This window comes from Erinaceus europaeus, chromosome 18 (assembly GCF_950295315.1).
Source record: "Erinaceus europaeus chromosome 18, mEriEur2.1, whole genome shotgun sequence".
Classification (NCBI taxonomy): domain Eukaryota; kingdom Metazoa; phylum Chordata; class Mammalia; order Eulipotyphla; family Erinaceidae; genus Erinaceus; species Erinaceus europaeus.
This window is the reverse complement of record NC_080179.1, coordinates 48386600-48400035: the sequence shown is the minus strand read 5'-3', so window position 1 is coordinate 48400035 and position 13436 is coordinate 48386600. Positions and strand designations below refer to the sequence as shown.

At 37.7% G+C, this 13436-nt stretch overlaps 1 pseudogene; it reads right to left on the bottom strand.

Annotated features, from left to right (window-relative positions):
• Window positions 1-336: 336 nt before the first annotated feature.
• On the bottom strand, window positions 337-736 carry LOC103118448 (large ribosomal subunit protein eL32-like; annotated as a pseudogene).
• Between the last annotated feature and the right edge of the window lie 12700 nt (window positions 737-13436).

Genomic DNA, 13436 nt, shown 5'->3' with positions numbered 1-13436 from the left:
TCCTTCCTTCCTTCCTTCTTTACTTCTTTCCTTCCTTCTTTCCTTCCTTCCTTCTTTCTTTCCTTCTTTCCTTCCTTCCTTCTTTCCCTCCTTCCTTCCTTCTTTCCTTCCTTCCTTCTTTCCTTCCTTCCTTCCTTCTTTACTTCTTTCCTTCCTTCCTTCCTTCTTTCCTTCCTTCCTTCCTTCCTTCCTTCCTTCCTTCCTTCTTTCCTTCCTTCCTTCCTTCTTTCCTTCCTTTTTTCCTTCCTTCCTTCCCTCCCTCCCTCCCTCCCTCCCTCCCTCCCTCCTTCCTTCCTTCCTTCCTTCCTTCCTTCCTTCCTTCCTCCCTTTGTTTTCTCATTTTAAGACAAGTTGCACAGCCTGGCTGTCGGGGTTGGCAACTCTGATGGCCAGCTGGACTTCCCACTCCACAGTGGCTTTGTGTTTCTCAGAGGAGAGATTGTGTTCGATCTCAGCACACTGAGTCTTGTTGCATATGAGCAGCGCCTCGAGCTCCATGAAACTGTGCATCAGGAATTTGTAGAAGCCGCTGGGAGTCCTGTGCTTGCCTTTCCTGCCACTCCTGTAGCACGTTGTTGGTATCAGGATCTGGCCTTTGAACTTGGAGCACCCTCTGCTGTCCATGTCCTTGAGCTTCCTCCAGTTCCTCTTGATAGCAGTCTGACTGGTGCCGCATGAACTTCTTCGTCCACTTGTTGACCATGGTGGGCATCATGAGGTTTTTGAGGGCCGCCATGATGCTGAGCAAGTTGGCTACCGACTCCACAGGCAACACCAAGGAAGAGAGTGAGGGCTGTATTTCTGTGACTGTAGCCATCTCAATTTCCTCTGAATCTTCATCTAACAGGTGTCAACATGTTCTTTCAAATTTGTTTGAAATATATCTTAAAGCTGCTCACTTCTCTCCATATTAATCATGAAAACTCTAGTCAGTGCATCAGTAATTGCATATGTTCTCTCAATGTACCAGGTACAGTACCACTTAAACAAGTGACCTAAGTAAGTAGAAGTCTGAGCTGGCAAAACAAACAAAACACAAATAACAACATATCACACTTATATATCTATTCATCTCACTCCTTTGATGCAGTTTAACTTCATTTTTATCTCTTTTAAATGATGGCTTTAGCTAGTTAATAGAGTTGGCAGGACTTAACTTCTAGTTGAGCTTCTTTTCAAAAGAAACCTCCCTCTATAATTATTGAATTGCAGTTACATTTAAGTGAGTAGGAACCTACCACTAGCAAGATTTACTCTTGTTTTGGTGACTGGAAAGTTGTTGACATAAAAACCAAAATCTCACCATTTAAATAATATCATGATTTGAGTGTTCCAGTCTCATGCTGAGGCTTCTGAGAAAATGTTAGCTTCTATAGGAATATTTTCTTATTGTAATTAACATAAAAAGGACTTGCTGAGGTATATAGTGGACTTGGCTGTAGTGTGGCTCAGAGTGGGTTTAAACAATCAAAGCTTTATTATGGCAGTACAGTAGTATGGGACTTAGTTTATTAGGTACCACAAAATAAGAAATTACAGGCAGGGGTAAATAAGCCAGTCTCATAAGCCCATGAATTAGTTACCAAAAGTTCAGTCCCATGAGATAAACAATTATTACATCAAAGGTGTAGGTTACTCGTATGGCTGTAGAGGAGTCTTAGGAGTTTACTAGCTATCTGAGTCACTGGTGTTCAGTTCCCAGGAGAGGCAGCCATGACGGCACCTCCAGCACCCTGAGCCAAGATGCCTCTGATCAGGGGAAGAAGCAGGGGATAAAAGGTCAGACTTCTGGCTGCCTGTGTCCATTCCATCCACTCACAATCCATTGTGTGTTTGCGCAGATTGTAGTAAACTCTGTCGCCAGATTAACATTAGCCAGATGTGTCCAACTTCCTATGGTCGGCTGGTATAATACATCATGACATTTTCCCAGAATGGTTCATTGCTCAATATTTTTGTTTGCCACTCTATTTTTAGAGTATCCTGCAGGTATTGACTGTCACAGGTTTCTTTAACTACCACATTACTCTCATTACCATCTGACATACAACTTATTTTGCCTCTTTTAACACAGAACCCCTGAAGAACTCATTGGGTGCGGAAGATAACCTCCATGGTATCTGTTTAATTTTCAGTATGTATTTTTAGATGTAATGCTTCTCTTCTATTAGTAGTTCATCATCATGATTCCATAAGACTTCTGTTTTCAGATGTTTTTCAGTATTATTAATCTCTTGCTTCTTCCATGTGTCTCCCCAAACTCCTTTTCTTTCTTTTTTTTTTTATTTGCTTGTGTCTTGGCAACAATTTTTTTTTCTAGACAGAAAGGTGTATAGAGGAAGGGAAAGATGCCACAGCATTGAAACCTCCTCCAATCTAGTACAGGTTGGGCTCAGACTTGAGTCTCAGGCATAGTAAAGTAATAGCACTACTTTTTATATTTTAACCAGAGCACTGCTCAGTTCTAGTTTATGGTGGTAAAGGGGGATTGAGCCCAAGACTTTGGAGCCTCAGGCATAAGAGACTCTTTGCATAACCATTATGCTACCTAATCCCACTCATAATAGCACTAACAGTTATTTTTCTGGTTCTTGTCAGACTTTATTTTGATCTGTAATTTCTATTTCCTTAAATCCATACTCACTTTTTTCTTTGGCAAAAACTAGACTTTCTGAAAATGTTGTTATTTTGTTATGATTTGTTAGATATTCCCATTTAGTTATTTATGTTCCATATGATGAGAAAAATCATTTAATAATTTTCTTTCACTTTTTTATTTCACTTAATAGTTTCATGATTACCACAAATTTCACTTCATGTTATCATGAAAGACAGCATTTCATCTTTTTGATGTCTAATTTATACTTCATTAAGCAAATATACTACAGATTCTTCATATATTCATCTGTGTCTTGACTAAGAGGACTTGTATCTTTTAAATCAAAATTTACATATTTATTGGACGAATACCCCGCAAAGGTGACAGTAGGACTTATGTTATTTCTTTTTTATTAATTTAATTTTTTATTTATAAAATGGAAACATTGACTAAACCATAGGTTAAGAGGCGTACAACTTTATATAATTCTCACCACCAGAACTCTGTATCCCATCCCCTCCCCTGATAGCTTTCCTATTCTTTAACACTCTGGGAGTATGGACCCAAGATCATTGTGGTATGCAGAAGGTTAAATGTCTGGCTTCTGTAATTGCTTCCCTGCGTTGACAGGTAGATCCATACTCCCGGGCTGCCATTCTCTTTCCCTAGTGGGGAAGGGCTCTGGGGAAGTGGAGCTCCAGGTGGGGTTGTCTGTCCAGGGAAGTCTGGTCTGTATCATGTTAGCATCTGGAAACTGGTGGCTGAAAAGAGTTAACACAAAGTCAAACAAATTTGATCAATCATGAACCTAAAGGCTGGAATAGTGCAGATGAAGAGCTGGGGAGTCCTGCATTTTGTAGATAGCTAGTAGGCATATTTGAGTTATATTCTAAAGGGCCTGTGGCTATACTAGTATTTTTGTTTGTTTTTGTTTTTATTTTGTTTTTTGCCTGAGCTTGAAATCTGATATGCAGGTGGATCCAAGTTACTGTCTGGCTGTCTGGGGAGGCAGTATCATGGTGGGCAGAAGGACCATGAAGATGGATCAGAGAAGAGAATAGCTCTCAAATATGAGAAAGGAGTATAAATATTATTGAGTATAAACCCCATCAATTTGATGTCATCTGGGGCCCATATTCGGCTTAGGAGCCTATGTGACCTGGTAGATTTAAGCTCACATTCTGTGGTCATAAGTAAGAACATTCCAAGCTACCCCAGTATCAGGACCCATCTTCCTCAGGTTTAGCATGGAGTATGTTATCCAGTCTCCCTTTGGGAGATGGAACATTCTCTACCATTATTGATCCAAGTTGAGGGCAAGGTCCTATGGGGGCTCACAAAGGGATCTGTTGTGTTGTTCCTGTAGGAATGACCAGTAACAATGGAGAAAGGTCTAGGCCTATCAAGTCTGTTTGGTAAACTCAGGACTCCCTGAATAGGGCCCTAGCTGATGGGTGGCTGATAGTGACTAAAAAGTCATCCTTAAAGTATGTCAGTCTCTTGCTCTTATTCAGCTTTTGCAACCTTGCTTTGATGAGGTTAGCTTTGGAGTGAGTGAGAGAACTGTAATAGGATGTAGGTGAGGAGGGTATCTAAGTCCAAGTAGACACTATTTCATTATGAACTTGATACTGACTTACTACAGATTATTGTGTATTTTTGCTTTCAGGTATATACTTTGCCCTAATTTATGAATACATGTGAACATATGCTCTGTCTTATAGGACCTGGTCTATATCTAGGTTTTGGGATTTTGTGAGGGAGTGAATCTCCTGGAATGGAATTTGAGAATACTATGAAAGGAAAGATCTCACCTGAGTAATGAGACTGAGGAATTAACATTCCATGCCTGACATCTCTGGACACAGTCTGAAGTGAAGCATGCTGAGGTGGTTGGTACTCCTTGTGTTGATTAGGTTGGGGTCAGTGGATGCAATATCGTTTGGAGACAGGAGTTTCCTTATGTCTTAGGGTTTAAGAAGACAATAGATAGTTACTGCTATAATCACATTATTTGGCAATTGGGTAAACTTTGAAAAATCCCTTAGTTTGGATTTGCTGTATCATATACAACATCACCATAATTTATGTCCTTTGACATTATTTGCATATAGCTGTGCCACTGGTTGTGTCTGTTCTTCCTGGTCTAAGCTTTTAAGAGAGTCAACATATCAAAGACTCAGCCTATGTATTAAAAAGACTCTGTGATATAAACGGTTTGAGCCATTCAATCAGTTTTTCCAATCTCAAATTAATTAAATAGTGATTTATATGACTACAAATTGGTAGGAGTGCACATAAGCACTATTCCCACCACCAAAAGACTGTGTCCCACCCCCCACTCCTGCCCCATGAAGCTGAATATCCACCCTCACCCTCAACCTTTACTTTGGTGCCCTACTCCAAATTTAGTCAAATCCTGCTTTGAGTTTCCTTTCGGTTATTCTTTCTCAGTTTCTGTTTATGAATGGGATCATCCCATAATTATCTTTATATCTCTGATTTAGCTCACTAAACATAATTCCTTCTAGCTCCATCCAAGATGGGTCAGAGAAGGTTGGTTCATTGTTCTTAATAGCTGCATAGTACCATTGTGTATATACCACAAGTTTCCTGGCCATTCATCTGTTGTTGGGCACCTGGATAGCTTCCAGGTTTTAGCTATTAAAATTGTGCTGCTATGAGTATAGGTGTACACATTTCTTTTTTGGTTGGGTATTATGGAGTCCTTGGGCTATATCCCAAGAAGAGGAATTACTGGGTCAAATGGAAGGTCCATGTCTAGCCTTGTGAGAGTTCTCCAAATTGCTCTCCACAGAGGCTGGACCAGTTTACATTCCCACCAGCAGTGGAAAAGGGTTCCTCTGTCCCCACAGCCTCTCCAGCATTTTTTGCTGCTGTCCTTTTTGATGTATGCCATTCTCACAGGAGTGAGGTGGTATCTCAATGTTGTCTTTATTTGCATTTCTCTGAGACTCAGCAACCTGGAGCAATTTCCATGTGTTTGTTAGCCTTTTGGATCTCTTCTGTAGTGAATGTTCTGTTCATATCCTCTGCCTATTTTTGGATGGGGTCATTTGTTTTTTTTGTTGCTAAGTTTGCTGAGCACTCTGTATATTTTGGTTATTAGTCTCTTGTCTGATGTATGGCATGTGAAGATCTTCTCCCATTCTGTGAGGGGGACTCTTTGTTTGTGTGACAGTTTCTTTGGCTATGCAGAATCTTTTCAATTTGATGTAGTCCCATTGGTTTGTTTCTGCTTTAGTCTTCCTTACAATTGGGTTTGTTTCATCAAAGATGCCCTTGAGGTTTAGGTGGGAAAGTGTTCCACCCACGTTTTCCTCTAAGTACTTGATAGTTTCTGGTCTAACTTCCATGTCCTTGATCCATTTGGATTTGATTTTTTTTTTCTGGTGAGATAAGGTGGTTCAGTTTCATTCTTCTGCATGTTTCAACCCAGTTTTCCCAGCACCATTTATTGAAGAGAGCTTCCTTTTTCCATCTAATACTCTGCGCTCCCTTATCAAAGATTAGATGTCCATAGGTGTGAGGGTTTTGTTCTGGGCTTTCAATTCTGTTTCATTTATCTGAGTGCCTATTTTTGTTCTAGTACCAGGCTGTTTTGATGATGATGGCCTTATAATATAGTTTGAGATATGGGAGTGTGATGCCTCCATTTATGTTTCTTTTCCTCAAGATTATTTTGGAAATTCTAGGTGTTTTGTGCTTCCAGGTAAATAATTGTAATTTTTGTACTATTCTCTTAAAGTTGCTAGATGGAACTTTGATGGGTAATGTGTTAAATTTGTATATGGCCCTGGGAAGAATATTCATTTTGATGATATTTATTCTTTCAATCGTGAGCATGGGATGTCTTTCCATTTCTTGGTATCATTTTTTATTTCCTTGAATAGTGACTCATAGTTTTAAGTATGAAGTCTTTCACTTCTTTTGTCAGCTTTGTTCCTAGGTATTTTATTAACTTTGCAGCAATAGTGAATGGGAGTGATTTCTGGATGTCTTCTTCTTCAGTTTTGGTGTTTTCATAAAGAAATGCTGCTGATTTCTGTACATTGATTTTGTAGCCTGACACCTTGCTATATTGCCTATAACTTCCAGTAGTTTTCTGCTGGATTCTTTAGGTTTTTCTATGTACACTATCATATCATCTGCAAATAGTGAGAGCTTGACTTCTTCCTTTCCAATCTGTATTCCTTTTATTTCTTTCTCTTGCCTGATTGCTACGGCAAGAACTTCGAGTACTTTGTTGAACAGTAATGGTGATAGTGGACAGCCCTGTCTAGTCCCTGATCTGAGGGGGGATTTTTTCAGCTTCTGTCCATTGAGTATGATGTTGGCTGTAGGTTTGTTATATATGGACTCCACTATCTTGAGGAATTCTCCATCTATCCCAATTTTTTGTAGTGTTTTTAGCATGAATAGGTGTTGGATTTTGTCAAAGGCTTTCTCTGCATCTATTGAGGTAATCCTGTGGTTTTGGTTTTGCTTTTTTAAAAATGTTTTTATATTTATTTATTTCCCTTTTGTTTCCCTTGTCTTTTTATTGTTGTAGTTAGTATTATCGTTGTCATTGATGTCGCTGTTGTTGGATAGGTCAGAGAGAAATGGAGAGAGGAGGGGAAGACAGAGGGGGCAGAGAAAGATAGACACCTGCAAACCTGCTTCACCACCTGTGAAGTGACTCTCCTACAGGTGGGGAGCAAAGGGCTCGAACCGGGATCCTTACACTGGTCCTTGTGCTTTGCACCATGTGCGCTTAACCCTCTGTGTTACACCCGACTCCCGGTTTTGCTTTTATTGATGTGGTGAGTGACATTGATTTACTTACATATGTTGAACCAGCCTTGCATTCCTGGGATAAATCCCATTTGTTCGTGATGGACAATCTTTTTGATACACTGTTGTATTCGGTTGGCCAGAATCTTGTTTAGTATTTTGGCATCTATGTTCATTAGAGATATTGGTCTGTAGTTTTCCTTTTTTGTTGTGTCCCTATCTGCTTTTGGTATCAAGGTGATGTTGGCTTCATAGAAGTTGGAAGGAAATGTTCCTATTTCTTTTTCTTTTTTTAATTTTTATTTAATTTTTATTTTCTTTTATTTTTTATTAAAATTTTTATATTTATTTATTTATTTATTCCCTTTTGTTGTCCTTGTTGTTTTATTGTTATAGTTATTATTGATGTCATCGTTGTTGGATAGGACAGAGAGAAATGGAGAGAGGAGGGGAAGACAGAGAGGGGAGTGAAAGAGACACCTGCAGACCTGCTTCACTGCCTGTGAAGTGACTCCCCTGCAGGTGGGGGGCCAGGGGCTCAAACCGGATCCTTCCTCTAGTCCTTGTGCTTTGCACTACCTGCGCTTAACCCGCTGCGCTACCGTCTGACTCCCTGGAATGTTCCTATTTCTTCGATCTTGTGGAAAATTTTTAGAAGTATAGGTATTAACTATTTCCTGAAAGTTTTGTAGAATTCGTTTGTGAAGCCATCTGGTCCAGGACTTTTGTTGTTGGGCTTATGGTATTTCTATTTTCATTTTTTAAGGTATCTGTATGCCAGTATCTATAAATGCGATACCATTTTATATTCCTACTAACACATATGAAAGATCACTTTGTAAATAACCATGAAAGATTCAGATGGTCAAGGACATTCTACTACTCATTGGTTGTTCCATAAAAAACACTATAAATTTATATTAATCAAAGTGATATAATATTGGATGGGTAAAAAACAGACATACAGACCAATGGAAAAAGAAGAAACTGAGAGTTCAAAAATAGACTCACACATATATGAACTATTAATTTATGATACAGGAGAAAAAACCAGATACTAGAGAAGAGAAAAATCTCTTTAATGGTAAATAGTGCTACTATGAGTATAGGCATACACATATCTATCTGGATAGCTGTTCTAGTTTGTTTGGATAAATTCTTAGGAGAAGAATTCAGGGACCAAAGGGTAAGTGCATTTCTAATGTTCTAGGGAATTTTCCAGATGGTTTTCTACATGGAGTTTAACCAGTTCATTTTTACCATCAGTGTCAAAGAGTTCTATTTTCCTCATAATTTCACTAGCACTTCTTTCTACCCTTCCTGATGTATACCATTATTACAGGTATGAAGTTTTTTCTTATTGTTTTTGCTTGTATTTCCCTGATAATCAGTGACTGTAAACATTTTTTTTTTTTCTATTGAGCACCTAAGTATCTTCTTTGAGGAAGATCCTGTCCATATCTTCTTTAAAATATTTTGATTTTATCCCATTGTCTGAGGTGTGGTGTATAAAGATATTTTTCCCAATGCAGTTAGGTGTGCTTTGGTTTTGGTGATTGTTTGTTGTTGTTGTTGTTTTGTTTTCTCTTTTGTGTGTATATGTGTAGAAGATTTTCAGTATTGTGTAGTCTGATTGGTTTATTTTTGCTTTTGGTTTCCTTGCTGTTAGACTTGAGTCTTTGAAGATATTTCTGAAACAAATACCATGGAGTGTTCTGCCAATATTTTATTCTAAATATTTAATAGTGTCTTAGATCTATTTTAGTTGGATTTTGTGGCAGATGATATGTGGTATGCCTGTATTCTTCTGCACAATTCAATGCAATTTTCCCAGTACATTTATAGAAAAGACTGCTTCTCCAGTTATTGTTCTGAATCCCCTTTTTAAAATCAATTTTCTATAGATATGATGCTTTTTTTTCTGGTCTAGCTTTCATTTTCTGTTCCAAAACCACACAGTTTTGATGACAACAACTTTATCATATAATTTGAAATCAGCAAAGCATGATGCCTCCATTTCCAAATTCAGTTCTTAAGAGCTGTTATCACTAGCTTCATTTTTTATTGCCATCAATTCAACAGATATTTGAAAAGAAACTAAGATTTCAAAATTTTGTTTACATACATATAGATAGGTAGGGAGACAGAAGAGAGAGAAAGAGAAAGAGAGAGAGAGAGAGAGACTCAAATAAGGGTTAGATACCTGACAAAGCAGTACAATATCCAAGTCATCTAATTTGACATCCCACCATTTTGAACTAGAAACCTGCAATTTGTAATAATCTCAAAGTGTAAATAATTGAGTAATACTGAAATGTAACTTTTGTAAAAAGAAATCATGAATCTACCATATATTCTTTTAAAACATTTTGTCCCCTAAAGGTTTTTACAAGCAGTACTATATGACTTTTATTTACATATTATAGATAGTAGTCGTCAAGTGACTACTAATATTTTGCCATTACCCAATAAAGAAGGCTAAGAATGGAAAAGATAAAGAAATCTCACTATCATTAAGGAGATCCAAAGAAAGAGGTTACATTTATATATAGTAGTCCTTATCCTCTCAGTTAATAGCAATGTAACTTTGACATTAGCAAATTCACTTTTCTCTCTGATCTTGGTTTTTGATCAACAGATGTGATTATAATAGATCATCTTTGATTTTTCTTTTTATCAGATTTGTTTCTGGTTTTGTTCCAGAACCCCAGAACAATTTAAGTTAATGTTATTTCTAATATATATATATATATATATATATATATATATATATATATATATATAATATTCTTATTTATTATTGTATAGAGACAAAGAAATTGAGAGGGGAAGAGGAGGTAGACAGTGAAGGAGACAGAGGGACATATGCAGCCCTGCTTTACTACCCATGAAGCTTCCCTCTTCAGGAGGGGGCCAGGGGCTTGAACCTGGGTTTTTGCACACTGTTGGGGGCACTTAACCAGGTGTGCCACTGCCTTGCACCATGACTGTTATTTCTATAGGAAATCATATTCCATTACATCAGACAAACAGAATGATTCACTTTCTTTTTACTTATGTAAATATTGAAATATAAACTTGGGACATTCAGAGAAAGAAGGTATTGGTACAATCTGTCTGCAAACTAGTTTTTTTTTTTCTCTAACTCGTTTTAAAATATATATCTTTTGTAGACTTTGTTATATAAGTCTCAAAGACAGTGTGGATATAGACTAAGATATACAGAATTCACCACAGTGTATCATAAAACTTAAATCCAGACTTTAATTTTATTTCTTGCCCCTCTATTTATAATAAAATCCAAATGCTTTAGTACTAGATAGAGAAATTTTTATGATTACTTACAGTCATCTTTGTGACTCTTTATTTCCTCCCAGATCATTGCATGCTGCCCATGCTGAAGCTAATGTCTATGTGAAATTCCACACAAAATTGTTGCATTCTCAAATGTGTACCTTAGCACATTTTTATTTTTAAGGATTAACTTTCCTACCACTCAGCTCATTCTTTGTTACACTTTAAAGATAATTCCTTTATGAAATTTTTCTGTAGCTAGACTGGTATCTTTTTTTTGTGTGTGTGTGTGCATTACTTTTTCAAGTGAGGCCCCTAAGACCAGCTATATTCTATCTGTACAGCTTGTTTCCTTAAACAAAATCTGCCTTTTATTCTGTTGCTAATATATGCTTGTTGAGTGAATAAAAACTACTACACATCCTCTGTATTTCTTCTTCATTTTCCTCAGAGTGTGAAGTGATGTATAAATGTGAAGCTACTGACACAATCAAGAGGACGAACATAGCCATCATTTTCAAAAAGATATATACAATAAAATATTGTAAATGAGAATCAGATGAGACTTTCTATTTAAATATTAACTCTGAGGATTCGGATTGCAGTTGGCATGATGACGCACACTTTAGGTGTGTGATAGGAGCAAATGACAGTCTCTATAAGTCAGTTTCCTCAGCTATAAATTCTGTGTACTAATCTAACTTATCTCATTTTTGAGACAGAGAGAAGTTGAGAAGAGAAGGAGAGATAGAGGGATACCTGCAGCCCTGCTTCATCACTTGTAAAGCTTCCCCTGCTATAGGTGGGGGCCAGGGGCTTGAACATGAGTCCTTGTGCATTGTAATGTGTGCCACTGCCCTGGGCCCTCTCATATTTATATAACAATTAAGTGATGTGCTATATGTAAAGTTCTTATGGAAAGTATCACGAACAGTGTTGTTTTCGCCGGGCTAGGTTGTTTTCGCCGGGCTGGCTTCACGGGCGGGTAACAGACGACCAGGGACTCATGGTTGAGCTGTAGGCAGTATCTCTTTATTCATGCAGGATGCAGCACAATCTAAGACGAGCTAAGCTAAACTCAAGTACCCTAAAACTCACAATGCTGTCTTTATATATACTTGCCAAGTAGGGTGGAAACAGGATGTGACATAGAGAGGGTGGAGAGAAAAGTGACTGGTGAAAATCCGAGTGTGACAAGGAGGGGCCAGAGCAGGCGAGAATCCTATCACTGAACCACCAATGCCTTGGAGGGAGTGCTTTATGTAAATGTAAAAGTGATTTATGTAAATAGACCAAAGCTTTGAATGGGATTAAATCTATCCCTATATAGGCATATGGTTAAGCAGAAGCCAGGGGGAGCTGGCATACTATCCAACAGAACAGGGGCCAAGTGGTGGTACATCTGGTTGAGTGCACATGTATGTGTACAGGGAACCAGATTTAAGTCCTCAGGCCCTACCTGTAGAGGAAAGCTTCACTACTGCTGGTGTCTCTCTGTCTCCTTCCCTCTTTATCTCCCCCTTACTTCTCAATTTCTGGCTGCGTCTATCCAATCTATACATAAAGAACATTAAAAAAAATTAAAAATAAAAAAGAGAAGGTATAAATACAAAGTGTTCAATTATTATTACCAATCAGACTGAGTAATGGAGATGAGAAAAGTTATGAACTGTGTCACTGGGCAGAAAACAAAGATCACTGAACAAATCACTGATCACAGAAATCCTGCTTGATCCCTATCAGGTACTGTGTTAAATTATCTCATTTCTAATGGTTTCTCTTTTTTATTAACCTAAAGATCACACTGTACTGGGCTCATTATATTAATTTCTTATACTTTACTTATTCTTTTTTATTGAGGGAAATAATGGTTTAATTAAAGGCAGTTGTTGATACATCTATAAAATTTGTTTTCTGCAAGCACTCTTATACCCAAGCCTAAGTCTTCCTCCAATATCATGCACCAAAATCTGAATCCACCCTTCCCCTCCTCCCCACCAGAGTCCTTTATTTTCACCAAATGCAGTCTAGTTTCTACCTTGTGTTTCCTCTTTTAGACCTTATTTCTCAAAGTCTACCCATAAGTGAGTTGATATCATATTCATCCTTCTTTCTGGCTTATTTCACTGAACATGATTTCTTCAAGCTCCATCCAAGTTTCAATGATTTTTTTTGTATGGTTCTCTTAATTTAATATTATTTATTTCTTCCCTAATTTTAATTATTTCACTCCTTCTGCTTATTTCAGGGTTTTTTTTTTGTTATTTCTTTTTCTTTTCTTTTCTTTATTGAGGGGATTAATGGTTTACAGTCAACAGTAAAATACAGTAATTTTTACATGTATAACAATTCTCAGTTTTCCACATAACTATTCAACCCCCTCTAGGTCCTCCTCTACCATAAATGTTCTAGGACCTGAACCCTGCCATAACCACAGAGTCTTTTACTTTGATGCAATACATCAAACGCTGTCCAAGTTATGCTTTGTGCTTTCTTATTTTTCAACTTCTTTTTTTTCTTCTTCTCCTTCTTCTCCTTCTTCTTCTTCTTCTTCTTCTTCTTCTTCTTCTTCTTCTTCTTCTTCTTCTTCTTCTTCTTCTTCTTCTTCTTCTTCTTCTTCTTCTTCTTCTAGTGTTTGCCCTTCTTCCATAGCCAGTCAACAGCATCAGGTTGAGCCTGATGTAAAGTTTCGAGACCTCCTTTGAATCTGGAGAGGTGGCAGTCGTTGACTATGTGGGTCATAGTC